This window comes from Sciurus vulgaris (genome assembly GCF_902686455.1).
Source record: "Sciurus vulgaris genome assembly, chromosome: 11".
NCBI lineage: Eukaryota > Metazoa > Chordata > Mammalia > Rodentia > Sciuridae > Sciurus > Sciurus vulgaris.
Genome location: NC_136472.1, coordinates 93,795,992 through 93,807,992, shown reverse-complemented (window position 1 = coordinate 93,807,992; position 12,001 = coordinate 93,795,992).

Genomic DNA, 12,001 nt, shown 5'->3' with positions numbered 1-12,001 from the left:
GATATGATGTTTCTTTGTTCTCATTTACCTCTAAGAATTTTTTAATTTCCTTCCTAATATCTTCTGTTATCCATTCATCATATAATAGCATATTGTTTAGTCTCCAGATGATGGAATAGTTTCTGTATTTTACTCTTTCATTTATTTCTAACATCAATCTATTATGATCAGATAGAATACATGGTAGTGTCTCTATCTGCTTGTATTTGCTAACATTACCTTTGTGGCACAATATATGGTCTATTTTAGAGAAGGATCCATGTGCTGCTGAGAAGAAAGTGTATTCACTCTTGGATGGATGGTATATTCTATAAACGTCCATTAAGTCTAAATTATTGATTGTGTTATTGAGATCTATGTTTTCTTTGTTCAATTTTTGTCTGGAAGATCTGTCCAGTGGTGAGAGAGGTGTGTTAAAATCACCTAGTATTATTGTGTTATGGTCTATTTGGTTTCTGAAATTGAGAAGGATTTGTTTGACATACATGGATGAGCCACTGTTTGGGGCATAGATGTTTATGATTGTTATGTCTTGCTGATTTATGCTTCCCTTAAGCAGTATGAAATGACCTTCTTAATCCCTTCTGACTAACTTTGGCTTGAGGTCCACATTATTGGAAATGAGGATGGATACTCCAGCTTTTTTGCTGAGTCCATGTGCATGGTATGTTTTTCCCCATCCTTTCACCTTTAGTCTATGGGTATCGTTTTCTCTAAGGTGAGTCTCTTGCAGGCAACATATTGTTGGATCTTTCTTTTTAATCCAATCTGCCAGTCTATGTCTTTTGATTGATGAATTCAGGCCATTAACATTCAGGGTTATAATTGAGATACGATTTGGTTTCCTGGTCATTTGGTTCATTTTTAAAATTTTGCTTATTTGTTTGACACAACTTGGCTCCTCCTTTATTTGACAATTCCTTTAGGATAATTCCTCCTTTTGCTGATTTTTTTCTTTGTTTTTCATCTCTTCCTCATGGAATATTTTGCTGAGAATGTTCTGTAATGCTGGCTTTCTTTTTGTAAATTCTTTTAGCTTTTGTTTATCATGGAAGGATTTTATTTCATCATTAAATTTGAAGGTAAGTTTTGCTGGGTATAAATTCTTGGTTGGCATCCATTTTCTTTCAGGGCTTGAAAAATGTTGTTCCAGGCCCTTCTAGCTTTTAGGGTCTGGATTGAAAAATCTGCTGATATCCGTATTGGTTTCCCCCTGAATGTAATTTGGTTCTTTTCTCTCACAGCCTTTAAAATTCTCTCTTTATTTTGTATGTTAGGTATTTTCATTAAAATGTGCCTTGGTGTGGGTCTGTTGTAATTTTGTGTATTTGGAGTCCTATAAGCCTCTTGAACTTGATTTTCCATTTCATTCTTCAGATTTGGGAAATTTTCTGATATTATTTCATTGAATAGGTTGTTCATTCCTTTGGTTTGTTTCTCTAAGCCTTCCTCAATCCCAATAATTCTTATATTTGGCCTTTTCATGATATCCCATAGTTCTTGTAGATTCTGTTCATGATTTCTTACCATCTTCTCTGTTTGTTCAACTTTGTTTTCAAGGTTAAATATTTTGTCTTCAATGTCTGAGGTTCTGTCTTCCAGGTGTTCTATCCTAGTTGATATGCTTTCTATGGAGTTCTTAATTTAGTTTATTGTTACCTTCATGTCAAGGATTTCTGTTTGGTTTTTTTTCAATATCTCTATCTCTTTATTGAAATGATCTTTTGCTTCCTGCATTTGCTCTGTTAATTGTCGATTGGTACGATCATTCAATGCCTGCATTTGCTCTTTCATCTCATCATTCAGTGTGTGCATTTGCTCTTTCATCTCATCGTTTGCTTCTCTGATCATTTTAATTATGTACATTCTGAACTCCTTTTCTGTCATTTCTTCTGCCATGCTGTCATTGGGTTTTATTGATGTAACATCTAGATTTGTTTGCAGCATTTTCTTCCCTTGTTTTCTCATATTGTTCAGGTATCAGTGGACCGCTGACATGTTGCAGATTTCCTCTATTGACTTACAGTGTCCTTGAAGATTTCTATATATATCCCCTCTTAGCTTTCAGTAGGCTGAAGTCTTGGAGGAAGTTGATAATGTAGTGCTCCACATGGAAGCTGCCTCTCTAGGAGTGGTCACCTCCAGGTGGGGTATATTCCCTGCTAGTGGGCAGAGGTGCCTCCACTTGTTGACCAATAGTCATCCAAAGGGGAACTAGGCTGCGGGCTGAGGCAAGGCCTGTTTGGGCCTGTGTCTCTGGTTTTACCGTCCTTTTGGGGAAACCTCACCCAGCAGGGAAGACTCACACAGTGGGGAGGTCTCCCTGGTCAGTTCCCCTCCGAGAGGTTCCCCTCAATTTACAGCTACCGCCTGGGCTGGGCTGCCTTCCTCTGCAAAGTTCCCAGGGGCCCGGCCCTACCACCTGGGCCTGGGAGCCTCACCCTTCGCAGATGAATCTCCTTAGGCTGCCCCTCCTCAGAGAATCTGCCCGCAGTCCTGGAACCTTCGCTCTGCCCCTAAGTCTGTCTCTGTGAGGCTCTTCCACCAAGAAGCCTCCTGGATCCTGGAACCCTGCTCTGCACCTAATCGCCTGGCTATGCGGCCCCTCCTCTGAGCAGCCACCTGGGGCCCCGTACAATCGCTCTGAGTCCCAGAGACTCGCCACATGCCTCTTCCTCCAGACAGCCGCCCAGTATTCTGGTGCAGTCACTGGGAGTCCAGGGAACTCGCTGCGTGCCTCCTCCCACCAACCACCCATAGCCCTGGGCAATCAATCACTCCGAATTGAAATGACCCTCCCTGTTCCTCCTCCTCCTCAAGGTAACCCCCCGGGTGTTCAGGAGCGGCACTCTGAGTGGCTCTGAATCCACATGACCCACTGCACGTGTCCTCTGGTCAACCGCCCAGAGCTCTGGTGCGGCCACTCGAGACCAAGGGACCCACCGGGCTTCTTCTCCAGGCAGCCCCCCTGTGTTCAGGAGCGGTCGCTTTAAGTCCAAACAACTCACCACTCGCCTTCTCCTCTCAGCAGCCGCCTGGAGCTCTAATGCAGTCACTGCGAGTCCAAAGGACCCGCCCCGCTCCTCCTCCTCCTCCTCCTACTCCTCCGGGCAGGCCCCAGGGTTCAGAAGTGGTCTGAGTCCAAACAGCTCGCCATGCAGCCCCTCCTCTGGCAACCACTTGTAGGTCTGGTATAGCCACTCCGAATCCAAGGGGCCGCGCTCCTTCTCCTCCTTCTCCTCCTCCTCCTCCTCCTACTCCTCCGGGCAGGCCCCGGTGTTCAGAAGCAGTCGCTCTAAGTCCAAACAGCTCGGCGCGTGGCTTCTCCTCTGGCAACTGCCTGTAGCTCTGGTGCAGTCACTCCGAATCCAAGCGGCCACGCTCCTCCTCCTCCTCTTCAGGGCAGGCCCCGGTGTTCTGAGTCCACATAGCTCTCCTCGCTGCTCCTCCCCTGGGCAGCCACCGGATCCCTAATGGTGGCTCCTAGTACCAGCGCTGTGCTGAGCGGCCTCCTTTACGGCGCTCCCAGTTGTCCAAGTTCACTGCTCCAGGGGGGGAGGGGCGTCTCGCTGGCAGCTCTACTTCACAAGTTCCCTGCGTTCCGGGACCACCGTCCCATCCGGGACGCCTCCCCAATCGGAGAGACTCACCCGGCTGCTTTGAGTTGGTCCCAAGTGTCTCAATTTCTCCTTTTTTGAATCCTGAGTCCTGGAGCATCATGCAATGCAAGCCTCCCTCTAGGCCGCCATCTTGAAACCTCCTCTTTCACCACTTCTATTCAATATTGTCCTTGAAACTCTAGGCAGAGCAATTAGACAGACCAAAGAAATTAAAGGGATACGAATAGGAAAAGAAGAACTCAAACTATCCCTATTTGCTGATGATATGATTATATACTTAGAGGAACCAGGAAATTCCACCAGAAAACTCTTAGAACTCATAAGTGAATTCAGTAAAGTAGCAGGTTACAAAATCAATGCTCATGAATCCAATGCATTTTTATACATGAGTGATGAATCTTCAGAAAGAGAAGTTAGGAAAACTACCCCATTCACAATAGTCTCGAAAAAAATAAAATACTTTGGAATCAATCTCACAAAAGAGGTGAAAGACCTCTACAATGAGAACTACAGAACACTAAAGAAAGAAATTAAAGAAAACCTTAGAAGATGGAAAGATCTCCCATGTTCTTGGATAGGCAGAATTAATATTGTCAAAATGGCCATACTACCTAAAGTGCTATACAGATATAATGCAATTCCAATTAAAATCCCAATCACGTGCCTTACAGAAGTAGAGCAAGCAATTATGAAATTCATCTGGAAGAATAAGAAACCCAGAATAGCTAAAGCAATCCTTAGCAGAAAGAGCAAAGCAGGGGGTATTGCAATACTAGATCTTCAACTCTAATACAAAGCAAGAGTAACAAAAACGGCATGGTATTGGTACCAAAATTGAAAGGTAGATCAATGGTACAGAATAGAGGAGGCGGACATGAACCCAAATAAATACAATTTTCTCATACTAGACAAGGATGCCAAAAATATGCAATGGAGAAAAGATAGCCTCTTCAACAAATGGTGCTGGGAGAATTGGAAATCCATATGCAACAGAATGAAACTAAACCAATATCTCTCACTGCGCACGAAACTAAACTCAAAATGGATTAAGGACCTCGGAATCAGACCAGAGACCCTGCAGATTGTAGAAGAAAAAGTAGGTCCAGATCTTCAACATGTTGGCTTAGGACCAGACTTCCTCAACAGGACTCCCATGGCACAAGAAATAAAAGCAAGAATCAATAACTAGCATAGATTCAAACTAAAAATCTTTCTTTCAGCAAAGGAAACTATCAGCATTGCAAGGAAAGAGCCTACAGAGTGGGAGAATATCTTTGCCAATCATACTTCAGATAGAGTACTAATCTCCAGAATCTATAAAAAACTCAAAAAACTCTACACCAAGAATACAAATAACCCAATCAACAAATGGGCTAAGGAAATGAACAGACACTTCACAGAAGAAGATCTACAAGCAATCTGCAAACATATGGAAAAATGTTCAACATCTCTAGTAATAAGAGAAATGCAAATCAAAACCACCCTAAGATTTCATCTCACCCCAATTAAATGGTGATTATCAAGAATACGGATGTGGGGAAAAAGGTACACTCATACATTGCTGGCAGTGCTGCAAATTAGTGCAGCCACTCTGGAAAACAGTTTGGAGATTCCTTAGAAAACTTGGAATGGAACCACCATTTGACCCAGCTATCCCACTCCTTGGCCTATACCCAAAGGACTTAAAATCAGCATACTCAGAGATACAGCCACATCAATGTTCTGAGCTGCTCAATTCACCATAGCCAGATTGTGGAACCAACCTAGATGCCCTTCAGTTGATGAATGGATAAAGAAACTGTGGTATATATATATATATATATATATATATATATATATATATATATATATATATACAATGGAATATTACTCAGGCATAAAGAATGACAAAATTATGATATTTGCAGGCAAATGGATGAAATTGGAGAATATCATGGTAAATGAGATAAGCCAATCTCAAAATAACAGCGGTCGAATGATTTTTCTGATAAGTGGATGATGACACATAAGGGGGGGTGGGAGGGATGTTAGGGTTAGAGTTAGGGTTAGGGAGGGGGGCAAGAATGGAGGAAGGACTGTACATAGGGAAAAGAAGGGTGGGAGAGGTGGGGGGGAAGGGAAAAATAACCGAATGAATCAAACAACATTACCCTATATAAATTTATGAATACACAAATGGTATGCCTTTACTCCATGTACAAAGAGAGAAACAACATGTATCCCATTTGTTTACAAGAAAAATAAAAAAAAGAAATGAAAGCGGGCATGATAACTAGCCTTAATGTGGAATTAAATGAACAGTTTTATGGCAATAAATTAGATATTTAGATGAAAAGAAGTTCTAGAAAGATGCCAACTTCCAACACTGACTTATGAAGAAATAGAAGATCTAAATCAGTTTATTACACATAAAAATGAATTAATAAATCAGAGCAAAATAGAGCATTCACACAAAAAATAATCCAAAAACTCAGACTCAATATTTCGATGGCAAATTCCAACACTTAGATTATATTATTTCCTCATAGTCTTTTACAAAAAAGAAAATAAGGGAATATGTCTCAATTCTTTTTGAGGGCCTGTATTAGTATAAAATCACAGACATCACAGGAAAAGAAACTTCAGAACAATGTATTTCATGAATGTAGAAGCAAAATTAGTTTATCACAACCAGCCATAAAAAAAAAAGGCAATGAACATAATGATTAAGTAGAATTTATCTCAGGAATGTAAGGTTAGTTTAACATGTAAAAATCAAAATACTGCAAAGCACAAATACTGCAATAAAAAATTAAAATTGATTATTGTAAGAGATCCAGAAAGAGTATTTAAAAATTCAACATCTCTTCAATAAAAAAATATTGAACAAACAGGAACATGTCTCAATCTGATTAAAAGCAAAAAATTAATGTATAGCATCAAAGTGGACAGAATGATAAAAAATGCACAGTGTCATATGTAATGATGCAAGTCTGCATTTTCCCCTTAATATCAGGAATAAAGTGAAATGTTCTCTCTCCTCCTCTAGTCAACATTATTTTCAAGATTTTGGCAAGGGCAATAGGATGAGAAAAAAATATAAGGTAAAAAAGAGTAAAATTCTATCTTTGAAGATGGTTTGATTGTATATATAAAATCTCCTAAGAAATCTATCACAAAATCATTAGAATAAGTAAATAAATCCTTCATGACTATGACATACAAGGTTGGTATACAATAATTATCTGTATTTTTATACAACTGCAAGAAAAAAACACAGATATAAGGTTAAGAAAACAATTTTATTTTCAATAATAGCAAAAATAATAAAGTGCTTAGGAATGAATATTTTTTAAATTTCAAAACTAATACTTTCAAAACACGAAACATTATTTAATAAATAGTAAAAATCTAAATAGAAGGAAAGACATCCCATATTCATCAGTTGCATTAATGTTAAAATGACAAGAGCCATATATCAAGGTACAGATTCAATTTGAATTCATTCTGTCAAAAGTCCAGCTGCCTATTTGCATTTATTAATAAACTAATCCTAAAATTCACATGAATATTAAAGTTATCTAAAGCTTCAATGCAATCTCAAAAAAGACCTAGACTGTAATATTCACCCTTTCCTATTTCAAAACAGACTACAAAGTTACAGAAATCCAGCTGGGTATAGTGGTGCTCCCTTGTAATCCCAGCAGCTCTGGAGACTGATGGACAGTTCAAAGCCAGTCTCAGCAAAAATGAGACACAAAGCAACTCAGTGAGACCATGTACCTAAATAAATATAAAATAGGGTTTAGGATGTGGTTCAGTGGTCGAGTGACCCTGAGTGCAATCCATGGTGCCCAAAAAAAAAAAAAAAAAAGCTACAGAAATCCAGATAATATGGTATTGGCAAAAGGATTTATGGAGATGTGTGTGTGTGTGTGTGTGTTTGTGTGTTTCACAAATAAACACATGCACACAGTAGAATGAGTACAACAATAAACCCTCACTTTTACACTATTGTATTTTTGACAGGGGTGCTAAAGAAATTTATTCAACAAATGGTGTTGATCCAAATAGATATTCATATGCAAAATAATGAGTTGGGCCCTTATCCCATGACACATGCAAAGATTAACTCAATCAGGTCATAGGCATAAACATAGAAGCTAAAACAATAAAAGTATTTGAAAAATGTAAATCTTCATGATCTTGGACTAGGCAATATCTTAAGTCCATTTCCTGCTTCTATAACGGAATACCTGAGACTGGATTATTTATAGAGAAAAGATATTTACTTCTTATGGTTCTAGAGGCTGGGAAGTTCAATACCAAGGGGTCGACATCTGGTGTGAACTTCTCTACTGTTATGACATTGCAGGAGTCATTATGTAAAAGTCAGGAAGAGTGGAATCTCAGGTCTTCCTTCCTCATGGTATAAACCCACTATTGCCATCTTAGGTGTCCTATCCTCATGACCTCAGCTTACCCTACCTCCCTCCAAAAGGCTCACTTCCAAACACTACCTACATGAATATGAAGATTAAGTTTTCACAACATGAACTTTTGGTGACACATTCAAACTTAGCTCAATGTTTTCTTAATTATGACACCAAAAAAAAAAAAGGACAAAAAGAAATTATATAAATTGAACTACATTGAAATTCAAAATTTGTGTGCTTTCAAAGGACACTAATCAAAATAGTAAAAATGACACCTATATAAGAAAATATTTGCAAATCTTACGTCTATAAATGACTATCTAGATCTCAAACAACTCTTAAAACATGTCATAGTCCATTTTCTGTTGGTAATAATATAATACCACAAACTTGTAACATTATAAAAATGGTTTGTACTGGCTCACAGTTCTGGTCAAAAATCAAAGGGACACATCTTTGATTGCCTCCTTGCTGACCAGGTCCTAAAGTAGTACAGAGCATCACTTGGTGAAAGACAGGCAGCACAAGGGAGAACAATCAAAACTGAACAAAATCACAAGTCTGTGATAAATTATCTAACAAGAACCTGGTCAGTGTGATAAGTAGACATTTCTACGAGGAAGATTCAAGTGGCCAACGAAAAACACATACAAAGGTGCTCAATGCCATTAGCTATAAGATAAATAAAAATATAAGCCAAACTAAGGAATAAATTCATACTCATCTAGATGACTGTAATATCAAAAGACAAGTAATGACAAATGTTGGCAAAAATGTGGAGAAACTGGGACCCTTATTTGCTGCTAGTGGGAATGTGAGATGGTATGAACACTGGTGAAAAAATCTAACAGTGTAAACTTTTAAACAAACTTTTAACATAGAACTACCCACCTCCGACTTCCAAGAGAAACGAAAAACACATACCCACACACTTGTATATGAATGCTCATCACAACCTCAGTCATAAAACCCCAACCATAGAAATAACCCAACTAATGAATGGATAAACAAGATTTAGTATATTAACTACATATGGAAAGAATAAAGAAAACAGCAAGGAAACTCTAAAGGATGCAGTGGGGGGAGTGTGGAAAGGATGAAGAAAATTTTCTAAAATTTATTGTTGTGATGGTTCTAAAACTTTAAATATACTATAAAACCTTGAGCATATTAGATTTGAATTTAATGGTATGTGAATTATACCTCAATAATTCCATTACCACAAAAAGATAAATTATTTTTTCTCAGACATCGCTCTTTGTTGTTTGTTTTGCAAACAGGTAATCAATAGCTTCAGTGTATTCCAAATTCTGAATTGATCTCTAGCATTTAATACAGATGCAGTAACTTTGATCATTTACCTTGTCCTCACAATCATTCAAAGATCACAGGGAGGGCTTGATATATCACTCACTGGTAGGGCACTTGCCTATCATGTGTGAGACCCTGAGAAGTTGGATCCCAAGTACCGCACACAGTGGCATAAACTATGTGCCCAGCATGGTGGTTCATTCCTGTAATCCCACCTACTCGAGAGACTGATGCAGGAGTACTGCAAGTTCAAGGCAAGTTTCAGCAAGACCCTATCTCTAAACAAAAAGTGTCCAATTCCTAGTACCCCCCCCCCAACAAAACAAACTCAAATCACATAGAGAACAAAAAATAGTAACAAACCTAAACTTTTCAGGGTTTGAAAAGCTTTCCAGAAACTTTCCAATGCTGTCAATCTTTCAAAGTTTGTTCAGAATACTAAATGCCTCAAAATGCCATACCACCCTGTCATGCCTGTCATGCCTTTTGTGATAGTTCCTTCAGCATTCCTCTTTTCTTCGTGTATCTCCTTTTTCTCTTTATTGAAATCAATTGTTCCGTAGACTTCTTACCACTTCCTCAGATTTCAAACAGAAAGAAAAATACTGATTAAATTTCAATTTATTTCCCAGCACTTTTGCCATTCTAATATTTAGTATGCAATTTCCATGAGTAGGCATGAAGATCTGTAGTTGTGTATTTTATAGAAGATATGCAATTATATTAGAACTATCTAATGGCAATTGACAAAAAAAATAAAAAATAAAAAAAAACTACCTCAGGCAACAGGAATTACAAAAGAATAAAACTCATTTCTAATAGTTTGAATGTGTCTGTCCAAATGTTCTCTCTCATGTGAAGAAGTTCGAGAGAAGTAAGGAATTTTTTAAAACGTGGAGAGGATCCCATGAAAGTAGAAGGAAGAAGAGTAGACTAAGAGAGGAAGGGGATCCAGTGAGGAGCAGGGGAGAGAGACGAGAAGGGAGAAAAAAATCAAAGTCACAAAACTGCACGATGTGCATGTATGAATATTTCACAATGAATTCCACTTTTATGTTTAACACACCAAATAAAAAAGCAATAAATAACTGAAAAGAAAACCTGTAGAATAGAGGAAGGGCAGCAGGGGGAGGGAGAATATGAGAGAAAGGGGAAAATTCTGGGTATTGAAATGGAGCCAATTATATTATATACATGTAAGAATATGTCAGAATGAACCCCACTGTTATGTATGAATATAATGTACTAATAAAAAAAAAAAAATGTCAGTGTTGCTGATGTGGCAATACTAAAAGGAGACTAGGTCCAAAGTTCTAGTCCCACTGAATGGGATGAAAACCGTCATAAAAGAGGCTTTATGCTGCATCATCTGGTGGCCCTTCCAATATATGAGGACACAACTTTTTCCCATCTGGAGTACAGTCTTTATAAGACCTCCAAACCTACAGGCACCAAGATACTGGACTTCCCTTAGCTTCTGAAATGGTGAGCAAACAATGACAAAAAATTTTTTTTTTTAAAACTACCAATTTCAGTTTTCTTTTGAAATGGTACAAACAGACTAAGATACCTGTGATGGTTTAAACAGGAGCTGTCTCCCAAAAGCTCATGTGTTAGACAATGCCAGAAGTTTGAGAGAAAATGATCAGGTTAGGAAATTCTTGACCTAATCAGTACATTAATCCCCTTATACGGACTAACTAGGTGATAACTGTAGGCAGGTAAGTTATGGCTGGAGGAGGCAGGTCTCTAGGAACATGCCTTTGGGGATTGTATTTTGTTCTTGTTGAACAGAGCTTTTTCTCTCTGCTTCCTTCTGTGATATCTTGAGTCACTTTCCTCAGCCATACTGCTTACCAAGGAAAGGAACCAGCTGTCTATGGACTAAAGAACTCTGAAACTGTGAGCCCCCAAATAAACTTTCTTCCTCTAAAATTGCTCTTGTCAGGTCTTTTGGTCACAGCAGCACAAAAGCTGATGCAAATAACACCCATTAAAATAACACTTCAATATAACCAATTGTTTTCTTTTTATCGAAGGGGACTGTATCAACTGTATCAACTAGTATCTTTTGTTCAGTTCAATTAAACTTAATTATAGTTTTATCAGAGACTATCTGGATTCTGGAGATAAAATACGAACAGGGGAACATTTTTTTTCTTTCCCTAGAGTTTAAGACTGGAAAAGCTTTCATTATAATGTGTATGAGAAATTATTTCAGTTTATGTAAAATCATGTGGAAACATGACCTTCCCCATGAAACTCGCCCTTTGACAGATCTTGGTATGTCACCATCCTTTTAAGTAGTCATTCAAGTCAAGGACAATGTTACATTCTTATGATAAAACAGTATTTTGCATTTATAGCAAATTTTCCCAGGGTGATACTTCTAGAATTATAACTGGAAATTATTCAAAGTCATTAATGTAGTCAATAGTGTTCCTGGACCTTATTTTCAATATATTGACATCAAATTTCTCTCCTGGATATTGGCCTAAAATGCCCACATTGCATCCTTTAAATATCAGATGACAATTTGATTAAAAACACTTTTTAATCCATCAAAGAACTATACCAAGGGTAACAATAAAGTCAAACTTGACTGCCTTGCTTGCTTGGAGATGAGACTTTCAGGACCCTTTAAAAAAGGAAGCC